Source organism: Camelus dromedarius, chromosome 4, assembly GCF_036321535.1.
Source record: "Camelus dromedarius isolate mCamDro1 chromosome 4, mCamDro1.pat, whole genome shotgun sequence".
NCBI lineage: Eukaryota > Metazoa > Chordata > Mammalia > Artiodactyla > Camelidae > Camelus > Camelus dromedarius.
In genome coordinates this window covers 9992511-10007831 of record NC_087439.1, presented here as the reverse complement: position 1 = coordinate 10007831, position 15321 = coordinate 9992511, and the positions used below count along the sequence as shown (strand labels likewise).

The 15321-nt window shown below is 40.5% G+C and overlaps 1 protein-coding gene across 1 annotated transcript in view; it reads left to right on the top strand.

Moving 5' to 3' along the window:
• Positions 1-15321, top strand: part of CLASP1 (cytoplasmic linker associated protein 1) — a 192190-nt gene continuing 176869 nt past the window's right edge. The window contains exons 1-3 of the mRNA XM_064484683.1: positions 1-131; positions 658-869; positions 1459-1546. The gene's annotated coding sequence lies outside the window, so the exon portion shown is untranslated. The remainder of the gene's footprint in view (positions 132-657; positions 870-1458; positions 1547-15321) is intronic.

Sequence of the window (15321 nt, the reverse complement as noted above, 5' to 3'; positions counted from 1 at the left end):
GGGGACCGCACTGCGCAGGCGCTCTGGGCGTCTTCTTTTTAATCCCCGCACCGAGCGCTTAACCTCATTGGGGTGGAGGAGAAGGCGGTGGCTACCCGCTCTGCAGCGGCCCGGCAGCCTGTACTCTGGCTGTAAGTGCCCGGCTAGGGCGAGTGTGGTTAGACCCCTGTCCCGAAGCTCCCGCCCCTCCCTAGGGTGAGGGCGCCGAGTCTGGATGGGCGCGAGGCCCGGCGCTGTCAGGGGCTCCTGGATGCGCTCTGGGGGAGGGGTTGGCCCTGAGGAGGGAGCCGGCCGAGGAGCGGGGCGGAGGTTGTCTGCGGCGGCTGGGACGCGGGCACCAGGCCGCTTACGGAGGGAGCGGCGGCCGGGCTACGCGCGGCTTTGTGTGCCCGACCCCGCCCGGCAGCGGGGAGCAGCCCGCGGGCCCGGGGTCGCGAGGGAGGGGCGAGGGAGGGAACCCCGGCAGCGGGTCCGGGCGCGCGCGGGGAGGAGAAAGGGCTGGAGTCGGGCGCGGGGGGCGGCGGCCGGACAAAAGCGAGGGCGGCGGGGCCCGGGCCGGCCTGGGGGCTCCTCGGGCGCGGGGGCCGGGGGCCGCGGGCCGCGCGGAGAGAAGCCGTGGGCAGCCTCCTCAACTTGCCTTTGTTGTTCTCCGTGTAGGAGGGACGCCGAGACGGGGAGGAGTGTGCGGTCCGGCACATTAGACTGCTTGGTACAATGGAGCTCCGCGTTCTCCTTCCATTTTCCGAGCCGCTCGGATGAGTGTGGGGTTTTCCAGAGGCTAACTTATTACATAATGCTTTAAAAATACTTGTTTATTTCCACAGTTAGAAATACTAGGTGGAGCCTTAAGGCGTGTTTCGTTGCACCTGGTGAGTTTCTCCGTCGGGATTTCGTACATTGAATAATGACCGTTCGTGGAACCGTGAACATGATACTTTGGTTGTAGAGGTGGCGGTGAGAGCTTCAGACTCGTCCTTTGGGAGGCGGTGGTGCAGAAGAGTCAGAAGCGAGAAAACAGTTGCGAGCTGCCGTATGCCTGTTGGGAGCCAGAGTCCGGGCCAATTATGGCTTTAGAAATTGTTGCTTTTACTATTACTGTGACGTTTACTGTGCTTTTGGTTTGAGGGATCCTGGGCAGTGGGCTCCTTTTTCTCATCAAGGGAGTGGAGAATAGTAACATTGATGCAGAGACCGTATAGATAAGAAAAATGACACTACAGTGCCCCAGACTTACTGAATACTACTTTATCTTCTCCATTTGCTAAGAACATTTAAATTTGGGTGAGCTATTTGCTTACTCATCTTTGTAAAATTGTGTCATTTCACCTTTTTTTAGCAACTGTTAACTTAAATCTGTTTCTGTAATTCATAGTTTATCAGCTAATGTGTAGCAGTTTTAGATTTTTGAAGTTTTATATTTATTAAGGAGTTTTCAGCCATAGCTTTGTATTCTTCCAGCTGAAGTTAACCGAAGTGAGAAATCCTTTGAAGAGACTGTTGGTGGTGGAGGTGTGAAATATTGTATCTCCATGTTACAATCTAAGTGGTAAGTAAGAAAAAGGCCTTTGCACTTTACATTAGTGTTAAAACTGAAAACCTGGATCTCTTTGTGTGGCAGGATTTTGGCCACAGACTCAACTTTACGTGAAAGAGTTGGGCATTTTTTTTATGCTAACAGGAAGCAAAAATCTGAGGCTTCGTGTTTTAAGCTTCAGTAACTACTGTGATAGAATCTCTTAAGTGTAGTTCAGATGATGGGAACTTGCTTTTTATAGAGCAACATTTCAGATCCTTAAAATAGTTTGACAGAGATGTTGAGAAATGAATGGCTAGAAGACTGTTAAGTTTATCATTCACATGTGTTATATATTTTGTTAATTAGTTTTGGATTTAGATTTTTTTCCTTCAGTCTTTTGTTAATTTTCTTTTTTTAGGTGGCTCAGTCTCACAGTTTCTAAGTTGGGTGAGAGAGTTTTTCAGACCTGAGACTCCATTTGTTCTTGACAATGTTCCACTTAGAAAGTTGTAGTTTTTTAGATTATTAATACGTTTATTTCATAGTACTAGTAAATATTGTAAGCATTTAAAGGATGATAAACATTAGGCTCAGAGATGAATTATTGAAACTGCCAGTTTTGGTAACTGCAAGTCTGGTTGTCAAATAGTGAAGAGTAGACTGTAGCAGAAAATAACAAGTGTTTAAAAACAGAATCATTGGTGCTGCAGTATTTGGTTTGTAAAATACAATTTAAGAAAGTAAACTAACCTTTCTTTACCCAGTGCAAGCAAGTCAGCCTACATAAGGAGTGTGTGTTTGACTAACTGACCTAAAGGCCTCTTCTTTTTAGCGCAGAATTTCCTGATTGTTTCCTGATTGTCTTCATCACCCCAGGGCTTTCCTGCCTCTTTTGTGCTCAGAACCCTACTGCCATCCTCAGTGTTTTTCCTCCCCAGATTCTTGTGGCAGCCCCCTCCTCTCCCTTCAAGGATCCCTAAAGATGTAGCTCAGCTACACTCAGAAGGCAGCATTTCTTCCATAACACCTTTGTTGACTTCCCCCTTGTTTCTTGCCTGGAAGTCTCGTCTGTGGTGATTTCTCTGTACCCGTTACCTTCCTCCTTTGAAGATTCACCTGGTGATTTACTCTTGTCTACATCCTTGAGGCTCTGGGAGTTTGTAAGAACACTGTGGTATCTTCTGCTTACTATTGGACTTGAGGATTTTCAAACTTTGTTGTGCATTGTGACTCTGCCATTTACTAGCCCTGTGTGGCTTTGGGCTATGGGCCTGTTTGGTCTCCGTATTTTAATGATTTTGTCTATAAAAGGAGGATGAAGGGAGGGTGGTGTTAATGGTTGTGTAAGGGTTGAGTGAGATAGTGTGTGTAAGGTGCTGAGAATATTGGCTGGTATAAGCTAAGTGGATGTGTGGTGTTCCCATCGTGTTCATGGTGGGAGTTCATATTAATAAGTGTGATGGTAAGAACGGTAATCAAGCCATGGGAATCACTTGGGGGAACTTCTTAAGGTACAAATGGCTGGGCCTTACTTACTTGCAACTGCTCTGAGATTTTGATTCGTTAAGTCTGTGTGGAGCCTGGGCAGCCACAGTTTTCACACTCTCCAGATAATTCTTAAAAACTCAGTTTGCGAATACCACACTCTGTATTTTATCAGTGATTATATTCGGTTTTACACATTAAAGAAATGATCCAGTAGTAGATGAATGGATTGTCCTAAAAGACTCGAACAGTGCAGTTAAAGGGAAAGGCCTGGCTGCAGACCCAGGCCCCTTGGGAGGCGCACTCACTCATTACCAGTTTGGAGTTATTGCCTAAACACTGTACACTTTTTCATAGCTACGTATATAGAATTGTCTTCATGATACTAACAGCCAGATTTAAGGGGGAAAAACCCTGGATTTTCAAAGGACTGTTACATTCATAATCTTATTTGTTCCCTTCCAGTCCATTATCCTATCAGTTTACAAATGAGAAACCCAGACCTGCAAGTTAAGTCCCAGTATGTCACAGGAATGGGACCAGAACTGACTGGGAAGAGAGCTGGGCCTTCTGTTTCTCAGCCTCATGTTCTTTTCATGTAAACTGTCTCTGAGCTGCATAATTTTGTCGCCGTACTGAAATTGTGGTTTGTGATGTCTTCTCATCTGTTTGCCATGTGAATAGCTGACCAACCAGGTTTCCTCCTATCTTTTGGTGTGTTTATACTTGCTTATTAAAAAATGTAAATATAAGGCTTAATAGTTAACATATCTGTTAAGATTTATAATTTTTTTTTAAAATTTATCTTTTTGTGAAAAAGATCTAGGACTGGCCTGTGGCCATCTTGTACCATGACACATTTGGGTGAGTTTATCTTCATTCAGAGTGGCAGAGTTCAGTGAATCCACTTTCCACCTCTGTGTAACTGTGGTCCACTTAACTTTGTAGACGAAATCAGTTAAATTTATTCATGGTTCTGTTAACAGTGAGTAATACAGGAAAGTGAGGGGCCAGGGGGAAGACCATATCAAGGCACCCCAGCACAAGATTGTTTCTTAGTGTATCTCCCATTAAAGATGTCTGTACATTCTTGCTTTTTATAAGTTTAGGTCTTCAATGTTTTATGAATAGATTCCGTGTAGTGATGTAGTACACATCATTTTCACTTTTACTGGCTTTGTCATTTGAGTTGATAGAGCAGATTTTGGTTAACTAGGATCCTTGATGTGCAGCTACCTTTTTTTTTTTTTTAAATATATTACATATACTCTAATGGTGACTATCTTTTTGCATGTAGTTTGCAGCTTTTCTATTGTTTCCTTAGGATATGTGCTAAGAAGTGAGATTATTGGGTGACTTTTGATACATACTGCCTGATTGCTGACCAAAAAGTTGTACCAGTTAATTTTCCCATCAATCTAAGGGTGTTTGACAAAAATTTACCAACTTCTGGTAATATAATTTAAGTACATATTTTTGTTACCATGAGAGGCAAAGAATGGTGCTTTATTTTTGTTTTTATTTATTTTGTAATTATTTTTAAAAAGAGTAAGTGGTAATGACAGGCTTTTATTTGAACCACCTGTGTGCGGTTTGTAACATACAGGGGATCTCTCTACGATGGTTTCTGCTCCCTCCAGAACAGAGCTGCTGCATTTCTCAACGGGCGTGGAGGAAGGTGCAGCCTTTGTTTTGTGGGGTCGGTTTGTCATCATTGGAATGTAATCTTACAATATCTTTGTGCCCTCCTTCAAGTGTTCTTTAAACAGTTGTGCTCAAGGGCCCTGCCTGAGGTATTTACTAATCAGAATGTCTGGTGGTGGGGTTGGGGCATCTACATCTTTCATGGATTTCCCAAGTGATTCTGGGACCACGGAAGTTTGAGAGCTGCCGCAGGACCACCTCAGGCTGACTTTCTGCCCAGTGTCGTCCCCCAGCATGTCTCTCCCGTGGGTGGAGCGGGACTCTGTTCTGAACGTGCTAACAGAGGCCTGTTGTGCAGAGTGAGCCGTGCAGCAGCGCCTTCCTAATGGAGACTAGCTGTTCATTCTGCCAACAATGGGCCACTCTTTCTAAGAGGAGCTGAACTGCATAAAAACAGTCCTTCTCTGAAGTCTCCCCATTGTGCTTGTGGCTGTGTTTTATTTAAGTTCTGATAAGTCAGAGTTCTCCAGACCACAGCCATGTCCTGCTCAGCCTGTGCTTGGCTGGAGGGTGACAGTAGGCGTCCTAGACTGAACACCCACATCTGCCAGGCCCTAGGCTGGGTGTGATAGTGAACTTTTGCAGGATCTTACGGCAGCATTTAAAGGCAGGTGCTATTCTCCTTTTATACTGAGAGGAAGCAGGGGCTTCCCTCTTCCCACAGAGAAGTGCAATAATTTGTCCACGTCGTGCAGCTGCAGAGTAGCAGAGGGTGGCTCTCAGATTCCTCAGCTTCCTTTCCATTTATCTCTGTTTTTTGCAGCAAGGTTATTCTTCCTGCATGAAAGGTCAGTGGGCACCCGGCAGCATCTGGAGATGCCTCTTGGTCAGTCAGGAAGGAGGTGGAGATGCAAGCTTCCTGCTTGGGTCTCTGAGAGGGTCAGATCAGGTGCCCTGCAGTCCCTTTTAGATTTGAGGCCTTTATTCGAAATCTGCCCTTGGACAATCCAGATTACTGAAGACCTTATATAAACTTTTTTCTTCTGATTTTTTATTGTGTTAAAATACATGTAATCTACAACATGCCATTAAAACGACTTTTAAGAATATAGTTTAGTGGCATTAATGGCCTTCACATTGTGCATCAGCACAAAACAACTGCTTCCACATTTTTTCCATCACCTCAAACAGAAGCTCCACTACGGAGTAAATCCCCATCCCCCCTCTTCCTCAGCCACTGGTAACTGCTAATTTCCTTTCTCTGTGAAATTGCCTATTCCGGATGTTTCATATAAGTGGAGTTAATAATATATTTATCCTTTTGTGACTGGTTTATTTCACTGAGCATGTTTTCAAGGCTCATTTATGTTCTAGCTGGTGTCAGAATTTATTCCTTTTTAATTGCTGAGCAATATTCCATTGTATGGATGTACTACATTTGTATTTATGCCTTCATCTGTTGATGGAGCTTGGGTTGTTTCCACTTTTTGACTCTTGTGACTAATGCTGTAATGTATGTTGGTTCACAGATTTCTGAGTCTCTGTTTTGAGTTCTTTTGGGTATATACCTAGGAGTAGAATTACTGGATCATGTGGTAATTCTATGTTTAGCTTTTTGAGGAACTGCCAAACTTTTCCACAGTGGCTGTACCTTTTTACACTCCCAACAGCAATGCACAGGAGTTTCGATTTCTCCATATCCTTGCCAACACCTATTATTTTCCTATTTTTAAAATTATAGCCATCTTAGTAGGTATGAATTAGTAACTCATTGTAGTTTTGATTTGCATTTCCCTAATGACTAAGGTTTTGAGCATCTTTGCATGTGCTTATTGGCCATTTGTGAATCTTTGGAGAAATATCTATGCAAATCTTTTGTCCAGTGTTGAATTGAATTGTGTGTCTTTTTGTTATTGAGTTTTAAGAGTTCTTACATATTCTGGATATATGTGATTTGCAGGTATTTTCTCTCATTCGTTTTGTAGATTGTCTTCACTTAATTGAGTATCCTTTTGTGCAGAGAAGTTTTTAATTTTGATCAAGTCCAGTTAATCTGTTTTGCTGCTCATGCTTTTGGTGTCATTTTTAAGAATCCATTGCCAAATCCAAGGTTGTGAAGATTTACTCCTGTGTTTTCTCCTCAGAGTTTTATTTAGATTGTTGACCCATTTTGAATTAATTTTTGTTAATAATTTGAGATGGGGCTCTAACATCATTGTTTTGCACGTGGATATCCAGTTGTCCCAGCACCATTTGTTGAAGACGAATAAAAACTTTAATTATTTGTTTTCCGTATCACTCATTGGCATTTATATCTTTCTTTGGGTTTTTGACTTCACTGCCTACCATCCTCAACTTCTGCACCCCCCAGACCCACCGTCTCGTCTTCCTTGAAGCTGTATACCTGGATGCTTTGTGTGTCTGACAGCTTTGCTGCTTGACACAGAGGTCATACTTAGTAAATGTGACTTCCCTTTCTTTCTTTGCATTTTGTATGGTTACTTTCAAGTGTCTTGTGCTCAGAAATAGATTGTAAGGGCCTTCAGGGTAGACGGTATATTAGATTTGCTTCTCGATTTCCACCCTTCTCTTGTGCCCCCGGCACGCTAGGGCCTAGTCTAGTGCTGTGCAGGCAATGTGCTTAACTTCTATTGGCTGAATTGTAAAGCTAAACATAGATCTTTGTGAATACATTTGTGTAATTGTGCAAAATTATTCTTAAAAGATTAATGATCAGTATATCATAAAGTTCTTTAAGATTTTAAATTCACGTCTTTTTACATCATTTTTCCAAATGTGGGGATTGATAATAGTATTGGGTCTTTCTGGCGCCTTAGGAATTGTTTTGTTTGTGACGTAAGCTTTATGGATAAGCCTCACTTAGGTTGCAGCTCACGGGGCTCCTTTCATGGTGATCAAAATATTTTAAGTTGTTATTTAAGATCATGATGAGTTTTCACCTGGGAATTGTATGCATTTTAGGTGCGAATTTTGTGTACCCAGACCCTGCCTTTTCATTTTTGACAAATGTTAGTTTTAAAAATTATTTTAAGGGGAAGGTGGGGGTATAGCTTGGCAGTAGAGTGCATGGTTGGTGTGCACAAGGTCCTGGGTTCAATCCCCAGTGTCTTTGTTAAGTGGAAAAATAGTAATAAAAAATAAAATGTAAAAAAAATTTTACAAATTATTACGTTTATACAATAAGTGTATATTATTTTTCTAACAAGAAAATTAAATATCATTAGAAAATTCTTCTTTTGCCTAGAAATCCCAAAAGTTAACTAGTGAAGTATTTGATCTCTCTGGGTCCTTGTTATCAGATTTCCCTCCATCCCTCTCTCTAGTGTTCAGTAGGGTCTTATGTTACTTGTCCTGAGTAATCAGATCTCCCTTGGGAGTCTGTTCTGTAATCTACTGTCCAGATGTCAGTGAAGGGAAGGTTCAGCTTAAAAGTTGGCCTTTGGTATTTTGTTTTCTAGCAGATTATGACTCCAAAGTAGGTATTTCTTAGCATCTTGTTATAGTAACACTTTAATTTTGAAATACTGGTTATTCGTCCATTGCTTATTTCAGTAGATCCTTATTAGTAACAGTGAAAACAAAGGAATTATTTTTTAATTATCTAGTTCTAAACAACGTAACATCAGAGAGGCCAGAGCAAATCCAACATTTAAGGTGCTTTCAAGATAACTGCCAGCCAACAAAGTGATTCAGCAAGAGCTTGAACTCCCTCAGGAGTAGTGGCTCATGCCAGGGAGGGAGAGATGCTGTTTTCTTTGCTGCCTCTGGCCCTATTTAGGGGAATTTGGGCCTGTTATGTATCTGAATCTGTACCTTTATCTAAAACATTTGATTTAAGAAGCATTTTTATCATTCATGAGACATTCCCAACATGGGATCCCCTTCTGAGGATGGTGGCCCCTTAAAAAGAAGTGGTCTGGATGCCACATTGTTGTCTGTGGAGTGGATTTGGGCAAATGGTGGGTATGTTGGCCTGCTGCTGAGCGAACATGCCATTGGTAGTGATTGAGGTGCCGTGTAGATTGCCTTTGGCCTGTCACTGCATTTGTAAAGTGAGCATGATGGAAAGCTTTTCATTCTCTCATTCATTTCAGAATTGGGAGTAGATTTCTGAAATTGCCAAGGAGACATTTGTTTAGACAAAGTGACGATATTGTGTAGTATTGTAGTGAATTGTGTAGTAGTAATTTTAGGAATCATGAATGAATGACTGAGCAAGGGAAGATTAGGAACATCTTGTAGTGATTTGATTGCTAGATGTCTTTTGGGGTGGGATGAGTGGCTGGAGGGGGTACAGGGAGTGTACACATGGGCGTTAATGAGAAATGGACCAGAGAGAATAGGCAGAGAACCTTTAATGAAAACCACTGCCGTTAAAATAAGAGTTATTTTAGGGTGTATATGGGTAATTAGTAGAAAATGCACTATGTACTTTTTTTTTTTTAACAATTTTTTATTGATTTATAATCATTTTACAATGTTGTGTCAAATTCCAGTGTTCAGCACAATTTTTCAGTCGTTCATGGACATATACACACTCATTGTCACATTTTTTTCTCTGTGAGTTATCATAACATTTTGTGTATATTTCCCTGTGCTATACAGTGTAATCTTGTTTATCTATTCTACAATTTTGAAATCCCAGTCTTTCCCTTCCCACCCTCCACCCCTCTGCACTATGTACTTTGATCGGACTCTTCAGCAAACCTTACAGTTGTGCCTAAGAACAGAGGGAGTCTCTTAGCCCTGTTCCCAAAGAACTATGCCCCTAAGGAAGGCGGGCCAGGAGGGAGATGGTTATGATCCTAGGGTAAGTGTGCTGCTGTGGGAGACTGAAGAGGGGAGGGCTGTGTCCCTTCCTGTTCTGATCTGAAGGGTGTGAGGCCCTGAACTGGGTACACACTCCCCTTCTTGTGCACTCTGGGGCCTGTTTGTTGCCTTGCCTTTACAAGAGGGGTGTTTTGGTGGAGACTTAGCTTGTGACCACAGGACCAGGGGCCTGACTCTTGACCGAATTAACCCCGTGGTCTGATTTGTGTGAAGTGGCCACAGATGAGGGCCAAGAAAGCACTCTTGCTGAGAGAGGGTTGAAACTAACATCTTGTAGGCACCCCAGGCCTTAATAAAATTAGGGCTTTTCTGTTTTCAGATCTTTACTTGAATCATCAACTTATCAGTGATTCAATTTTGGAATTTTGTGGGGAGGGGTTAGTCACTGTGTGTTTGGGAAATTGCTATGGAGATTGCTTCTGGATAGTGATGGTAATCCTCAAATTACATGATTTTTATTGTAGTCACATGCATTATTGGCTGTAATTTAAAAAAAAAATACCTAGAGGGTAATCTTGTGAACCTTTTTACTATAAGCAAGTTTAAATCTGCTGTAGTTGTAAGTGAAGGTTCCTTTCATCTTGTTTAAGCTACCCAGAAAGAACTAGAACTGCAGGTTAAATGCATTAAATTTTTGTTATAAGGTATTTATTTTTTGAACAGATAATACGTATACATGACTTTAAAATTTAGGTTTCCTCCTGCCCTGCCATCCAGCCAGTACCCTTCCCTGGAGACAGCAGTGTTATTAGTTGTACATGTGAAAACACGCATGTCTATATCAGTATCTGTCTGTCTTCCCCCTACTCTCCTTTTTTGTACAGATGGTAGACTGTTGAATTTTGCTTTTTTCCCTTCTTAATGTATCTTGGAAATCAGTCTCTGTCAGTACATTAAAGGCTTCCTCATTTTTTTTTTTAAATGATGACTGGCTGAGCAGTGCTATTACGTGGCATTCGATGACTTCCCCAGGCCTCTCGAGGAACACTTCATTCTTTCTAATCTTTCCCATTTATAAAACCATGCTACAAAGACTAATGCTACAATAATTTATTTTGTATGTGTACAAATAAATAAATAACTATAAGTTGATATTATCCATTCTTAGAGGATTTAGCAAAACCTGGCCTGTGATAAGAGGATCCTATAGCTAATGCACTTAAAAATGTAAATTTGTAGAAGTATATGACTCTGTCTTGTCATACACTTATTTTTGAACTAAAACATGGCTATAGTTTAATGAATGAAGATGAATTGAGCTCTTGTCTTCTCGTTAACTTGTTTTTCTGTTTTTGGCTTTGCAAGAATTTGATGGCTGAAGGGGGTTTAGAACTACTCTTTGTTTCCCTGGTGGTAGTACCAATGCTGCTTTCTAGAGATGAGTATACTATAAATGGACAATTCGTTGAGTAACTGGCTTTTTCAACTTTTTTCAATTCTTTGATGTTGCCTATGGTTTCAGGATTACAGTTGTATTTGAATTTACAGGTAACTTTCTGCTGTTTATTGAATACAGTATGCTTATGCTGCTAGAAAGAATATTAACATTTTTTAAAACGTTTTAAAATTTATATTTCCTTTGAATAGATACTGTGTACATGGTTTAAAAAGTATACAAGAATAGAGAGTGAAATGTGTCTTCCTCTATTCTCTTTATCTTTCCTCCACACCCCATTTCCAGAGGCGACTGCTGTGTCTTGTTCTTAAGTGGTCTTCCAGATAATCTGGAAGGCTTGCAGCGTTTTTCTGTTGGCACCACTGCTATTTTTGACATGTATTTCTAAAAATTATATAAATAGTACATTTTCATTGCGGAAAATAGAATGTTACTGTTTTGGTTTATTTCTCCCCATATTTTTTCTATGCATGAAGAATATGTGACTATTTTTTATTTTATAAACAAAAAGGACATTTTGAATACTGTTTTCTAGTTTGCTTTTTTTCACTAAGCTGATGGTAGATTTTTTTTTCCAGGCCAGTAAGAATATATTTTTACTTTGGCTTTCAGTGACTGCATGGTATGTGGCTTGGATGTACTGTAATTTCTTTCCTAATTCCCTGTTCTTGAACATTTAGTTTCATTAAAAATTTTTTCACAAACAGCTACAGTGAACAACTTTATACATTCTAGTGTACTTGACAGATGATTTCCTTAGATGAATTCTTAGATTTGGACCTGTTGGGTCAAAGTGTATATTTAAGAGTTCTTGATAGATGTTTCCAACTTGTCCTAGGTAGTTATGAACTTTATTCTCATCAGCAGTATTAAAATGTGTATTTGATTATATTCACTTACATTCTTAAATGTAGGATTAGAGTGAGTGTTAGGGTTTTTTGGTACTGTAAAGAAAACCACGGTAGTGATGAATAGGAACAGTCAATGTTGGGCACACATTGAGGCAGTCACGGCTCACTTTGCTTGCTTTGAGCATCTGTATGTACAGTTCAGTATGTACTAACATAGCCCCGGCGTGGATCTCTTCTTGTGCTTTTCTTTTGGAGTTTTTACCAGAATCTATAAAACATGAATATAAAAACATCATTTTAGTAACAGCAGTGTTCTGTTATTGTTGATCTGAGAAACATAGCGGCTTTTCCCTAGCTATTGGGTGTACACTTCGTAAAGTACAGATTTAAAGTCTGTATGCTTTACGTGTGATTGAATGGGTGTGGGTAGGAAGCAGTGTGTAACGTTGTGTTTTCAGAGTCTTTGTCATTGCTCAGCTGATGCTATGAAGTATTTTCCTCTGCCAGCCCACTGTGTGGCACTGAGAGGACTTGTAGCCAGTCCTAATAAGATCTGATTTGTCAATGAGTAAATGATCCCTAAAGCCCTCATTTTGGTTTTCTTCCTTCAGCAAGCACTGGACTCCTTATCTTTGAGGGCTCTGTGACTATAGGTTTCCTAGTTCCTCAGCATTTGTATGAGTCTTGCTAGAGCAAGGAAGGGAAGCGAGGGACGTGACAGTAAGCAGAGTGTGCGTTTTCACGCCAGTGCACACCTCAGACGGCTTCCCCTCTGGTGCCCTGACATTTGTTTCACTGTTGTGCTCTTGCCTTTTTCTCCATCTGCTTAAGAGTCACCAGACAAGTAGCTCACCAGACAGGAAGGCACCTTGATACACTGTGTTGGAATAGATGGTCCGTGTGTCTTTCCACCCCCGTGGATCTGGAGCTCACTGAGGGTGCTGTCTGGCAGATGGGCTGGCACACTGGGTGTTCAGTGAACTTAGGAAGTACAACCAAGGGCCTGTCCACCTCCTGTGCATCTTTTCACTTGTTTCTTCTCATTGGAATAATTATAGAGTCACAAGTGTTGCAAAAATAGTATGGAGTTTCTGTTCACCCTTTACCTATTTTCCCCCATGTTACATATCACTCTTTTTTCTGTCTCATTTCTTATATTTGGTCATGCCTTTGGCATCTGTGGGAAATACCGAAGCTCTGAACTAAAGATTGCTGTTCTCATTTGACTTGTGGGCATGTGCACGGTTCTCCTTCTCCATTTGTTCTCCACTTACGGAGGCTTGCTGCTCCTCCCCATTCAGGCTCTTCCTTTCTCAACTGTGTGGCTATGTCCTTCCTTTGTAGGTCTTTTTCCTAAATTATATGTACACAGGGCTAAAGTACTCAGAGGCCTTTGTGTATTCTTGGCTATGACATGGTGGAAATAGCCCCACATTTGGAGTTAGAACCCCAGGTTCAAATAATGATTCTGTTTCGTTCTTGCCATGTGACCCTGAAAGTTACTTTGCTTCTGAATCCATCGAACAGGCAAGACAGTAACAGTCTTCCAGAGGCTTTGTGGGGAAATGAAGAAGGCAGCGTTTGTGTGATTGCTTAGTGAGCTGGAAATGCTGTTTCAGATGTGAAGTACCTGTGCTTACTTTAAATTGCTGAAATGAAACCCCAACTGTAAACTCCACTGCTTTACTTTGTTATAGCTTGACTTCTCTATTCAGGAACAGAAAAACTCTCCCAGCTTTTATATCCCAAGGCTTTTTACACCTTCTGTCTTCACATTGAATAACCGGTACTTAATAGGGTTTTCTTTTTTTCCAACTGGGTGTAACCCAGCTCCCTTGGGAAATTTGGGATGGCTATGTCAGCTGTCAGGCTATCAAATGACGTATCAGATGTTCTCTTCTCTTGTTCACCTAAATTTGGAGATTTCATGTTTCAGAAACCTGTTCTCATGTGGGCATATATGCTCTTTTCTGCTTATCTTTTTAGTAGGTTTCACTCTTAGAAACCAACACTTAATATGATGCTAGAAACTGATATTAGTATTTTTCAAGGGGAGACCTGATTTTTATGTGTGTGTATATATATATGTATAATTATGTATGTGGAATAAGTAGTCAGTATAAAAAGTGGGAGATAATATGAAAACTTTAAGATTTAGGTAATTGATAGTTTTTTTCTTAAGTGTGGTCTAAATGTGTGGTCTAGATGCAGATAGAGTCTTAAATCATTAGGGGACAGACATCTATAGAACATCATCGAAAAAATGAAAGCACACCCCACAGAATGAGAGAAGATATTTACAAGTCATATATCCAATAAAGGACTTTTATTCAGAATAAGAAAAACTCTTAAAATAAAAATTAAAAAGACAATCCAATTAAAAAAATAAGCAAAGAGTTTGATTCGACATTTCTTCAAAGGAGTTGTCCGAATAGCCAACAAGTCGTTGCAAAGAAACTCAACAGCATCCTTAGTCCTTAAATGCACAGCAAAACCTCCTTGAGATGCCACTGCATACCGTCTTGGATGGTTACAATAGAAAAGATTATCATCATTAAGATTACTGCTACTTACTGTCCAAGTATTGGGAATGTAAAATGGGGTAGCCACTTTGGAAAATACATTGGCAGTACTTTGGAAAGTTAAACATAGAGTTACCATGTCCTGTATTCTAGTCAACACTTCTACTTGTATATCAAAAAAAAGTGGAAAATCTGTTCATACAGAACTTGTTCAGGAATGTTCATAGCATTATGTGTAATAGCCAGAAGGTAGAAACAGCCCAAATACCCATCAGCAAAATGGGTACCGTGAACAAAATGTGGTATAGCTAACTGTACAATGGAGTATTATTCAGCCATAAAAAGGTATAAAATACCGATACATGGTATAAGATGGATAAACTTTGAAAATAGTATGCTAAGTGAAAGAAGCCAGGCATGAAAGACCACATATTTATGACTCCGTTTATATGAAAAGTCCAGAGTAGACAAATCTGTTCATGGTTTTCATTGTTTTAGGAAGGGAGTTGGAAAGTTACTGCTAAAGGGTATGGAGTACTGGGGGGAGGGTATAGCTCAGGGGGAGAGCGTGTGCTCAGCATGCACAATAAGGTCCTGGGGTCAATCCCCAGTACCTCCAGTAAATAAATAAACCTAACTACCCCCCCTGCAAAAAAAAAAACCCACATCATAATGCACAAAATAAAAAAATAAAGTGAACCTATAAAAGTACGAGATTTCATTTTGGGGTGATAGAATTGTTCCAGGATTAAATAGTGGTGGTGATTACACAGCTTTGTGAATATACTAAAAACTGCTGTATTACATATCCTTTAAAAGGGTAGCTGTAATGGTAGTGAATTATATCTCTATAATGCTGTTACTAAAAGTTATATAAGGGGTTGTTCAGGTTTAGTGATGTGTTTTCCATTAGTTTAGTAAACAAACAGGGAAAATAGCTATTCTATCAGGACAATGAAACTGTAAATGAAGCTCTCTAAAAAAATACTCTGTTTTTTCCTCTAATTTTTCCACATATGGGCTATTTTTCTTTTGATAACAGCCATCCTAATGGGT